This window comes from Oncorhynchus gorbuscha, linkage group LG01 (assembly GCF_021184085.1).
Source record: "Oncorhynchus gorbuscha isolate QuinsamMale2020 ecotype Even-year linkage group LG01, OgorEven_v1.0, whole genome shotgun sequence".
NCBI classification, from domain to species: domain Eukaryota; kingdom Metazoa; phylum Chordata; class Actinopteri; order Salmoniformes; family Salmonidae; genus Oncorhynchus; species Oncorhynchus gorbuscha.
The window spans coordinates 96496299-96509263 of NC_060173.1; the positions used below are offsets into that span (position 1 = coordinate 96496299).

Sequence of the window (12965 nt, forward strand, 5' to 3'; positions counted from 1 at the left end):
TAACTAACTCTGACTTGTGTGTGTGTGGTTTGCTCCCATGATTTGGTAAATAGAGAATTTCCATGACACACTTTTTTTGGTGTTGTCATTCCATGTGTGTTATTTCAAAGTGTTGATGTCTTCACTATTATTATACAATGTAGAAAATAGGAAAAATAAAGAAAAACCCTTGAACCCTTGGATGTCATAAGGTGAATGCACCAATTTGTAAGTCGCTCTGGATAAGAGCGTCTGCTAAATGACTTAAATGTAATGTATGTAAATGAATGAGTAGGTATGTCCAAACATTTGACTGGTACTGTACACACACACACACACACACACACACACACACACACACACACACACACACACACACACACACACACACACACACACACACACACACACACACACACACACACACACACACACACACACACACACACACACAGTGTCCTACTCAATCAAAAGTCATTATACGTGTCCTTTCCAGTGTTTCTATAGGACAGCATCATGGCATGCCAGACAGTATCCATGAAGGAACCAGTATGTCTGATAGAGAACGACAATGATGGAAGCTGCGTGTGGTCCGCAGTGCACTGGACATCCTGGACCAGATTGACCAGCATGTGGTAGTGGTGTCGGTGGTCGGTCTGTACCGCACTGGCAAGTCCTACCTCATGAACAAGCTGGCTGGGGAGAGGAAAGGTAAGCACATCCACTAAAGCATTTTTTTGATCTATGTTCCGATCACGTTTCATGAGCCTACAATAAAAGATCCTAGACAATTTCTACATACACAAAAAGCTTATTTCTCTGAAATGCTGTGCACAAATTTGCTTGCATCCCTGTTAGTGAGTATTTCTCCTTTGCCACGATAATCCATCCACCTTACAGGTGTGGCATATCAAGAAGCTGATTAAACTGCATGATCATTACACCAGTGCACCTTGTGCTGGGGACAATAAAAAGTCACTCTAAAGTGTTCAGTTCTGTCTCCCAACACAATACCACAGATGTCTCAAGTTTTTTTGGAAAGTGCAATTGGCATGCTGACTTCAAGATAGTCCACTGGAGCTGTTGCCAGAGAATTGAATGTTAACTTCTCTACCATAAGCCACCTCCAACGTCATTTTGAAAGTACATCCAACCGACCTCACAACACACACTACGCATAACCATGCCAGTCCAGGACCTAAACTCAGCAAAAAAAGACACAGCCCTTTTTCAGGACCCTGTCTTTCAAAGATAATTAATAAAAATCCAAATAACGTCACAGATCTTCATTGTAAAGGGTTTAAACACTGTTTCCCATGCTTGTTCAATGAACCATGAACAATTCATGAACATGCACCTGTGGAACGGTCATTAAGGCATTAACAGCTTACAGACGGTAGGCAATTAAGGTCACAGTTATGAAAACTTAGGACACTGAAGAGGCCTTTCTACTGACTCTGAAAAACACAAAAAGAAAGATGCCCAGGGTCCCTGCTCATCTCTGTGAACCTGCCTTAGGAATGCTGCAAGGAGGCATGAGGACTGCAGATGTGGCCAGGGCAATAAATTGCAATGTCCGTACTATGAGAATCCGAAGACAGTGCTACAGGGAGACAGGACGGATAGCTGATCGTCCTCACAGTGGCGGACCACGTGTAACAACCCCTGCACAGGATCGGTACATCCGAACATCACACCTGCGGCACAGGTATAGGATGGCAACAACAACAACTGCCCAAGTTACACCAGGAACGCACAATCCCTCCATCAGTGCTCAGACTGTCCGCAATAGGTTGAGAGAGGCTGGACTGAGGGCTTGTAGGCCTGTTTTTAGGCAAGTCCCACCAGACATCACCGGCAACAATGACGCCTATGGGCACAAACCCACCGTCGCAGTACCAGACAGGACTGGCAAAAAGTGCTCTTCACTGACGATTCGCGGTTTTGTCTCACCAGGGGTGATAGTCGGATTTGTGTTTATAGTCGAAAGGAATGAGCGTTACACCGAGGCCTGTACTCTGGAGCGGGATCGATTTGGGTGTGGAGGGTCCGTCATGGTCTGGGGCGGTGTGTCACAGCATCATCGGACTGAGCTTGTTGTCATTGCAGGCAATGTCAACACTGTGTGTCACAGGGAAGATATCCTCCTCCCTCCTGCAGGCTCATCCTGGCATGACCTTCCAGCATGACAATGCCACCAGCCATACTGCTTGTTCTGTGCGTGATTTCCTGCAAGACAGGAATGTCAGTGTTCTGCCATGGCCAGCGAAGAGCCCGGATCTCAATCCCATTGAGAACGTCTGGGACCTGTTGGATCAGAGGGTGAGGGCTAGGGCCATTCCCCCCAGAAATGTCCGGGAACTTGCAGGTGCCTTGGTGGAAGAGTGTGGTAACATCTCACAGCAAGAACTGGCAAATCTGGTACAGTCCAAGAGGAGGAGATGCACTGCAGTACTTAATGCAGCTGGTGGCCACACCTGATACTGACTGTTACCTTTGATTTTGACCCCCCCTTTGTTCAGGGACACATTATTATATTTATGTAAGTCACATGTCTGTGGAACTTGTTCAGTTTATGTCTAAGTTTTTGAATTTTGTTAAGTTCATACAAATATTTACACATGTTAAGTTTGCTGAAAATAAATGCAGTTGACAGTGAGAGGACATTTCTTTTTTTGCTGAGTTTATACATTTGGCTTCTTCACCGGCGGGATCGTCTGAAACCAGCCACCCGGGCAGCAGATGAAACTGTGGATTTGCTCAACCGAAGATTTTCTGCACAAACGGTCAGAAACCGTCTCAAGGAAGCTCATCTGCGTGCTCGTCGTCCTCGCCATGATCTTGTCCTGACTGCAGTTCGAGGTCTTAACCGACTTCAGTGGGCAAATGCTCACCTTCAATGGCGTTATGGTATGGCCAGGCATTAGCTACTGACAACGATACCGTGACGAGATCCTGAGGCCCATTGTAGTGCCATTCATCCGCCACCATCACCTCATGTTTCCGCATTATAATGCACGGCCCCATGTCGCAAGGATCTGTACACAACTCCTGAAAATGTCCCAGTTCTGCATACTCAAGGATCTGTAGACAACTCCTGAAAATGTCCCAGTTCTGCAAACTCAAGGATCTGTACACAACTCCTGAATATGTCCCAGTTCTGCATAGTCATCAGATTTTGTGGCAACCAATATTTGGGATGCTCTGGATCGACGTGTTCGACATCGTGTTCCAGTTCCCACCAATATCCATTAACCTCTTGCTCCTACCTGGCACGCAGGCGTCCCATCTAGAGCTCTGGAAATGCAAATGCGCTACGCTAAATGCAAATAGTATTAGTTAAAACTCAAACGTTCATTAAAATACACATGCAGGGTATTGAATTAAAGCTACACTCGTTGTGAATCCAGGCAACAAGTCAGATTTTTAAAATGATTTTCGGCGAAAGCATGAGAAGCTATTATCTGATAGCATGTAACACCCCAAAAGACCCGCAGGGGACGTAAACAAAATAATTAGCATAGTCGGCGCTACACAAACCGCACAAATAAAATATAAAACATTCATTACCTTTGACCATCTTCTTTGTTGGCACTCCTAGATGTCCCATAATCACTATTGGGTCTTTTTTTCGATTAAATCGGTCCATATATAGCCTAGATATCGATCTGAAGACTGTGTGATAAACGTAAAAAAATAGCGTTTCATAACGTAACGTCATTTTTTAAAATTCAAAAAGTCGACGATAAACTTTCACAAAACACTTCGAAATACTTTTGTAATGCAACTTTAGGTATTAGTAAACGTTAATAAGCGATCAAATTAATCACGAGACGAAGTGTTTTCTATAGGGGTCCGTCTTGAAATACTGTCCGTGTATTTCTCAACCAAAATATCCGGTTGGAGACCGGAAGAAATGGCTGTCTCTTGTTCATTTGACCAAGAAACAAATCCTAGGCAAATGACAAGACTGTTGACATCGTGTGGAAGCTGTAGGTACTGCAACCTCAGCACTATTTAATGTCTTTCGCCCATAACAATGGGTTGAAGCGGCGGATGGATATATTTTTCCACTTTCAGTGATCAGATTTTCCTGCACTTTTCAATGAAACGCACGTTCTGTTAAAGTCACAGCCGTGATTTAACCAGTTTTATAAACGTCGGAGTGTTTTCTATCCACACATACTAATCATATGCATATACTATATTCCTGGCATGAGTAGCAGGGCGCTGAAATGTTGCGCGATTTTTAACAGAATGTTCGAAAAAGTAGAGGGTCGACTGAAGAGGTTAACTTTGCACAGCCATTGAAGAGGAGTGGGACAACATTCCTCAGACCACAATCAACAGCCTGATCAAGTCTATGCGAAGGAGATGTCACGCTGCATGAGGCAAATGATGGTCACACCAGATACTGACTGGTTTTCTGATCCACCCCCCTATTTTTTTTATGTTATATTTTCTGATTTCCTTCTTTGGACTGTAACTCAGTAAAAACTTTGAAATTGTATCATGTATTTTTGTTCAATGTACATAACAATATGCATGACCTCAACACTGTTATATGGATAAGGAATGATTATGTATAAGATAATTATTTGTCATAAAGATATGGTAATAGAAATGTGAATCAGAAAGTATTATCTTATGTACTGCATTTGTCATTCAGAGTTAGAGACAGATTTGCTGCACCAAAGTACAGATTTGTCCTGTTCTGACCACATTATGCTATTTTTATTTCTCTCCAAAATTGGAAATTCGACACTGTTATTGCATTGTGGAAACTACAGTTTCTCTTTGTTTTACACCATAACATACAACCAGACAGCAGGGCAAACATCAAAAACACATTTTGTTCCGACCACGTTTGTTCTGGGTGGGTTGTGTAGATCAGGGTGCCGTTTTGCACTGGCTGCTAGTTTCACTTTCAGTCTGTCAGTATGGTATGCAGTATAACTAGACAAACAGGTTCATCTGAAAACCAGCAGCCTTGAGTTAACACTTTACATCCTGCTGCCTCTTTACAGATTCCATCCTAAGAACCGTTTTTATCCTCTGTCCTCAAGGTTTTGCCCTGGGAGCCACCATCCAGTCCAAAACTAAGGGCATCTGGATGTGGTGTGTGCCTCACCCTGAAAAAAGAGACCACACCCTGGTGCTGCTGGATACAGAGGGGCTGGGGGATGTGGAGAAGGTGGGAGGTCAAAGTTCACTCTCTGTCAAAAACCTTTTATGGCTGTTTAGATGACAGAATATAACATTGCTATGGGTAAAATCCCATGTTATCTCAATGAACTGTGTCTAGTACTGATAGCTGATGTCATCATCTGTATTAATGTCTGACTTATAAATATATATAAATGTATACCAATTGATTCTAAAAGTACAACAAATAATGACCCATTAGCTTAGTTATAAACTTGTTTTACTCCAAAGTTTGTAAATGTAATTAAAACACTGTTTAACATCATGGTTAACTACAATTATGATGTCACAGATAGTGAGTCATTGCACCCATAGCTCAGTCTATGAATTTGAGTGGTTACATTTCTTCAGGCCCATCCCTCAGCTCTTTTTTAGTTAGCTTTTTTAAAACCAAAACTGAGGCAGGGTGTGGCTTGGTTAATGTTTCAATTAAGGATTCCAGCTTTGACCTTTATTTAGGGAGGGAGCCCATAAAACGGCATATGGAGTAGACATTTAGTTACTGACTTAATTTCACTCTGGTATGAACAGAGTACCAATGTGTTCCTTCTGTTGTGTCTGCAGGGTGATGAGAAGAATGACAACTGGATCTTTTCCCTGGCTGTCCTACTCAGCAGTACTCTGGTGTACAACAGCATGGGAACCATTGACAACAATGCCCTGGAGAAACTACAGTATCCTTCAGCAGCTATAAAGAAATATAGTGTAGTGTCGTATGTCTGGGTTAATTTCATCCCCAACAACCGAACCGACCTCAAAAAGCACTAATCACTCAGCACTATATTGTATGTTAGTATATCTGGTTTAATTTTTGTCCTCAACACCGCCTTCTACAGCTATGTGACAGAACTGACAGAGCACATCAAGGTGAAGTCCAACCAGAGAGACGGGGAGGAATCTTCAGAGTACCTGCGTTACTTTCCTTCCTTTGTGTGGACAGTCAGAGATTTCACCCTGACCCTGGAGGTTGATGGGAGACCCATCACAGCCAATGAGTACCTGGAGAACGCTCTTAAACTGAGAACAGGTGAACACCAGCTAGCACAGCTAACTTAATCTCTGAATATAAACTATGGTTAGATTGGTAAATTCAATGTTGACAATACTTTTACAAAAGACACATTGGATATAAAAATATGAAATGCTTTTCTTAATTAATTAATTATTGATGTACTTTTCCTTTCATTTACAAAGGTCATAGTAAGAAAGATCAGGCATACAATCTGCCTCGTAGCTGCCTGCGGAACTATTTCTCTCCTCGCTGGTGCTTTGTGTTTGAGAGGCCAGCCAGCGGAGACAAAATGAGACGTATGGAGGAGCTGACCGACGCTGACCTGGAGCCTGCCTTTGTGGAGCAAGCCAAGGAGTTCTGTGACCACGTCTTCAATGAGGCCAAGACCAAGACCCTGAAACAGGGCCTGAAAGTTACCGGCAGACGTGAGTATTACAACCCTGATATTGAGGATGGAAAGCAGTTATGAAAGTGGGTCATGATGTTTGATAATACAACTAAACTACTGCTGCTACTATTACCACTTCCTCTATTATTATAATTACGATTACTACAAGTACCATGACCAGTACAACTAACAACACCATTCGTACTTAAATTACTACTAATTCTACTACTTACTTTACTTCTATACAAGCACCACTGACCACCACAGTACTACCACCATCACTACCACATCTACCAGATATGCTGATTTCCTGCCCTCTCCTGCAGTGCTGGGAAACCTGGCAGAGACGTATGTGTCTGCCATCCGGAGTGGGCAGATCCCCTGCCTGGACAATGCTGTGTTGGCGCTGGCCCAAATTGAGAACTCCAGTGCCATCGAGAGGGCCAGGGTCCACTACCAGAAGGGCATGGCTGACTGGGTAGCCTACCCCACAGAGACCCAAGAGGAGCTGTCTGAAGTGCATGCTGTCATGGAGAAGGAGGCTGTGGCCATATTCATCAACAACTCCTTCAAAGACGAGGACCAGAAGTACCAGTTGGAGCTCATGGTATGAGAATGTAGATTCTATATTCAATGAGTCAATATTCAATTCAGTGATGTATGGATTTTCAAGATTAGGGTAATCTGTCATTTGGGTGAGCTACCCCTTTATGCTACACTTACATGTACATTTTAGTCCTTTAGCAGACACAACTTATCCAGAACGACTTACAGCAGCAATTAGGGTTAAGTGCCTTACTCAAGGGCACATTGACAGATTATTCCCAATTTTTTACCTCAACTGAACCAAAACATTCTGGTTTGTTCTGGTACATTCTGAACCAACCTCTTTCTATAGAAAGTGGTTCAAGAGGAGTATGAGAAGATCTGTGAGAGGAACTACAAGGAGTCCCAGAAGGCATGCGAGTCCAAAATCCAATGCATCTTTGCCCCCCTGGAGGAGAAAATAAGGGATGGCTCCTACATGACCCCTGGAGGATACAAAGAGTACTGCAACGACCTGAAACTGGCCACCAGCAAATACAGATCTGAGGGAGGAAGGGGAGTGAAGGTATGTTGGGGAGGTGGTGCTATTTTAGGATATTATGTAATTATCATGTTTTGTGGATGCTGGTCAAAAGAGTTATGAATGCACTGATGTGATGTTGAAAGTTAAATATTTTGTGTGGTGGTTCCAGGCTGAAGAGGTACTGAATGAGTACTTGGGAAGGAAGGCGAGCATTGGTGAGGCCATCCTGTCAGCAGACCACTCCCTCACTGAAGCTGAGCAGAGAGCAGAAGGTGATATAGGTCACATTCTAATGACCACCAAATGAAGGCTTACCTCTCGTTCTGTTTGATATTTATCTCACTCTCTCACACATACTCTGTCCATCTTTCTCTGCAGCGGAGCAAGTGAAAAGGGAGGCATCTGAGCGGGAGAATCGAGCCATGGAGGTGCAGCTGGTTGTCCAGGAGAGGTTGAGAGCGGACCAGCAGAGGACGTATGACGAGAATGTGAACCAGCTGATGGAGAGGATGGAGAGAGACAGCAGAAATGTCATAGCAGAGCACGATAGAGTTCTGCAGGCCAGACTCAAGGTAGGAATAAAAAAAAAACACAAACATTGAGAAGTACACTTTGAAACTACAGTAACTCTAGCGGTAAGATTAACTGTGTGTATGTGTTTTGTTTTAATGACACAGTCCGTGATGTGTAGAAACAAACCTTGTAATTTCAGGAGCAGAATGACCTTCTCCGGCAAGGGTTTGATGACAGAGCACGCCAAATGCAAAGAGAGATAGATGCCCTTAAGGGTGCGAAGGCACAAGATGAAGAGAAAAAACCCTCATTTATGAGCACAGCTCTGGATACTGTTGGGACTGCAGCTACCTTGTTCCTTCCAGGAATAATTCCCAAAGTAGGAGGAATGGCTGTGAAATTGGTGTCTAAGTGGTTCTGATGTAGGTTCCAGAGGAGGATGACAAGCTATTATTTTTATAGACGTGGATTGATTGAATCTGTATTTATTGATAGTTGATTCATGGATTTAAGTTAAGCACTCAGTCAAGGTTTTATTTGATGTTAGTTTTTTTGTAAGTCATTTGAACAAGTAATTAGCATGCCTAATCATAATGAAGTAGATCTTTTAGAAAGCACTCTTAAAAATGTTTTTCAGTTGTTTTACGATTACCAAATAGGCCTACGTCATTTTAACACTGACGACATTTACATGCACACCAATATCCTGTTATTATTCGGGATACTCAAGTATTCTGTTTTTGAGTTGATGCATATAAACGTCATATTCCGTTTACAATAACCTGAAAAAGCTTGTATCCCGGTTATGAGAATCCCGTATAAGACGCCTGGGATATGCTGATTTTAGACGGTAATCTGTGGCATGTAAACATCCTCTTCCATTTCCTGTTTTCCACGGTCTGCACAGGCTCAATATCACATATCATTGGTGTTGTGTGATTATGTTTTCATCTGATTGTCAAAGAAATCACTTTAAAAAGTAGGCTACCAGTGCAATTCAATCCACCATGATAGTTTATTTTGCTGATACTCCGTGCTGGACCGTATAGCCTACTAGCTACGTTCACCCCTAATTTAGACAAGTTTGTGCCTATAATTTCTGAGATTTGGTTGACCATTTGTTTGTCAACTATAGTTAGATCCATGCAGCTTCTCGTCTGTCATGACTAAATATTGTAGTGCTCACCAGAATAATGTCTTACATAGATAGCATGAATGCATTATTAATGTAGTTAACACCGGTATAGTTGTCTGTTTGGTTTAGGAGAAAACGTAATAACTCCAAAACAGTGGAACTATTGGTGTTTGTATTTATGTGTTTATGTGTTTGAAATACTGTCTGGTTGCCGAACAATGCCATAACAAAACTTTCAAATTTTCTCAAGAGATGCTGAAATAAATATTTCTCCCCTCCTGTTCCCAAGACAAAACTAACATTTATTGTATAATTTTACTGCTAGAAATGCATAATTCAGTAGGTGTTAATATTATATTACACTACATGTGAGTGGTATAGGCCTAGAGTCAGTATCCAGATTTTCAGTTACTATTCCATTTAACCCATATGAATTTAAATGAGGAATATTCTGTTTATTAATTCATTATTTTTTAAACCTTTATTTAACCAGGTAGGCCAGTTGAGAACAAGCTCTCATTTACAACTGCAACCTGGCTAAGATAAAGCAAAGCAGTGCGACACAAACAACACGGAGTTGCACATGGAATACATTTAACATTTACATTTAAGTCATTTAGCAGACGCTCTTATCCAGAGCGACTTACAAATTGGTGCATTCACCTAATGACATTCAGTGGAACAACCACTTTACAATAGTGCATCTAAATATTTTAAGGGGGTGAGAAGGATTACTTTATCCTATCCTAGGTATTCCTTAAAGAGGTGGGGTTTCAGGTGTCTCCGCTGTCCTGGCGTCGTGAGGGAGTTTGTTCCACCATTGGGGAGCCAGAGCAGTGAACAGTTTTGACTGGGCTGAGCGGGAACTGTACTTCCTCAGTGGTAGGGAGGCGAGCAGGCCAGAGGTGGATGAACGCAGTGCCCTTATTTGGGTGTAGGGCCTGATCAGAGCCTGGAGGTACTGAGGTGCCGTTCCCCTCACAGCTCCGTAGGCAAGCACCATGGTCTTGTAGCGGATGCGAGCTACAACTGGAAGCCAGTGGAGAGAGCGGAGGAGCGGGGTGACGTGAGAGAACTTGGGAAGGTTGAACACTAGACGGGCTGCAGCGTTCTGGATGAGTTGTAGGGGTTTAATGGCACAGGCAGGGAGCCCAGCCAACAGCGAGTTGCAGTAATCCAGACGGGAGATGACAAGTGCCTGGATTAGGACCTGCGCCGCTTCCTGTGTGAGGCAGGGTTGTACTCTGCGGATGTTGTAGAGCATGAACCTACAGGAACGGGCCACCGCCTTGATGTTAGTTGAGAACGACAGGGTGTTGTCCAGGATCACGCCAAGGTTCTTAGCGCTCTGGGAGGAGGACACAATGGAGTTGTCAACCGTGATGGCGAGATCATGGAACGGGCAGTCCTTCCCCGGGAGGAAGAGCAGCTCCGTCTTGCCGAAGTTCAGCTTGAGGTGGTGATCCGTCATCCACACTGATATGTCTGCCAGACATGCAGAGATGCGATTCGCCACCTGGTCATCAGAAGGGGGAAAGGAGAAGATTAATTGTGTGTCGTCTGCATAGCAATGATAGGAGAGACCATGTGAGGTTATGACAGAGCCAAGTGACTTGGTGTATAGCGAGAATAGGAGAGGGCCTAGAACAGAGCCCTGGGGGACACCAGTGGTGAGAGCGCGTGGAATAAACAAACATACAGTCAATAACAAAATACAAAAGTCTATATACAGTGTGTGCAAATGAAGTAAGATTAGGGAGGTAAGGCAATAAATAGGCCGTAGTGGAGAAATAATTACAATTGAGCAATTAAACACTGGAGTGATAAATGTGTAGAAGATTAATGTGCAAGTAGAGACACTGGGGTGCAAAGGAGCAAAAAAATACAAATAACAATATGGGCATGAGGTAGTTGGGTGGGCTATTTACAGATGGGCTATGTACAAGTGCAATGATCTGTAAGCTGCTCTGACAGCTGATGCCTAAAGTTAGTGAGGGATTGTTACAGTCATTGGCACCAGAGAATTGGAAGGAAACGCGGCCAAAGGAGGAGATGGCTCTGGGGGTTACCAGTGAAATATACCTGCTGGAGCACGTGCTACGGGTGGGTGCTGCTATGGTGACCAATGAGCTGAGATAAGGTGGGGCTTTACCTAGCAAAGACATAGATGACCTGGAGCCAGTGGTTTGGGCGACGAATATAAAGCGAGGGCAACCAACGAGAGCATACAGGTCACAGTGGTGGGTAGTATGTGGGGCTTTGGTGACAAAACGGATGGCACTGTGATAGACTGAATCCAATTTGCTGAGTAGAGTGTTGGAGGCTATTTTGTAAATGACATCACCGAAGTCAAGGATCGGTAGGATAGTATGTTTGGCAGCAGGAATGAAGGATGCTTTGTTGTTAAATAGGATAAAAAACACTCAATCTAGTTAACTACACATGATTGATGATATTACTAGTTTAACTAGCTTGTCCTGCGTTGCATATAATCAATGTGGTACCTGTTAATTTATCACAGAATCACAGCCTACTTCGCCAAACGGGTGATGATTTTGTGGCGAAATCTGCTCGGAGCCTTCACCGTGCGCTGCCACTTTAAGAGCGCATGAGCAGTAAGGAAGGAGGAAATAAAGAGAGCTTGTTCAGCTGTTTGGGGAGGAACTCTTGCGTGGCGCGACAGTTTGATTGTGTGTGCTGAGCTGCAGAAGTTTTGTTTGTTTTCAGCGTTTGTAGTTTATAAAGTATTTAACTCAATCATCGGTGTGATCGCTTTAGATCGTGGTTGTTTTTGTTTGGGACCGCGCCCGTTATGGATCGCATGGATTAGTAGCAACATTGTTGCGAAGCTTTAACAAACAAACCAACAAACCATCGGACAGTAAGACACCGGCAGGCCTGAAGACCACAGCTAAGATTGCTCTTTTTCTCTCTCTTTCTCTTCGCTCTCATTCCAGTGCTTTACCCTGCAACAGACTCTCTATTTGTTAAATGCACTGCCCATTGAAGTTCATTAGAGCTGGACTATTATTTCCCTGCCAGAAGTATTTGGATGGACATTTTAGTAGGTTACTTGCAAGTTGTATATTATGTGAACTGTATTGAGGTGGGGTGTACTAATGACATGTGGCCGAGAAGACTGTGGACATTTTTAAGGCCTTTGTTGTGTCGATGAACACCCCCCACATTCATACCCTCTGCACTCACCCACTAGAAAATAATACAGATTATTGCAAATCCTATGTTGATGACTGGGTTCGTTCTTGTATGAAGTTGCAGTTGAATTGCTCTGCCAGTATTAGTATTATTGTATGAGGTATTCTTGTTTGGGTTACCCCTGTGCTGTGATGTGGGTTTTATATGGTGTGTATTCTTTTTTCTCTCCACTGGTTATCTGGTAAACAGGCTACACTCTAGGCAGTCTCTTCTGCTGATGTGTGTGGGTCTGGTAGTGGTACTCTCTCTATTCTACTCTTTTCCTTTCGGCAGGGTTAATACCTGCCTGGCGCCCGAACAAAATCTTTCTTTACCCCTCTCTTAATAAATACCGCTACAATTTAACAAAAGCACATTTGCGAAAAAAGCACAATCGTTGCACCAATGAACCTAACTATAAACATCAATGCCTTTCTTAAAATCAATACAAGTATATATTTTTAAACCT

General features: G+C 43.1%; 1 pseudogene; it reads left to right on the forward strand.

Annotated features, from left to right (window-relative positions):
- Nucleotides 1-495: 495 nt before the first annotated feature.
- Nucleotides 496-9591, forward strand: LOC124046667 (annotated as a pseudogene).
- The last annotated feature ends 3374 nt before the right edge of the window (nt 9592-12965 follow it).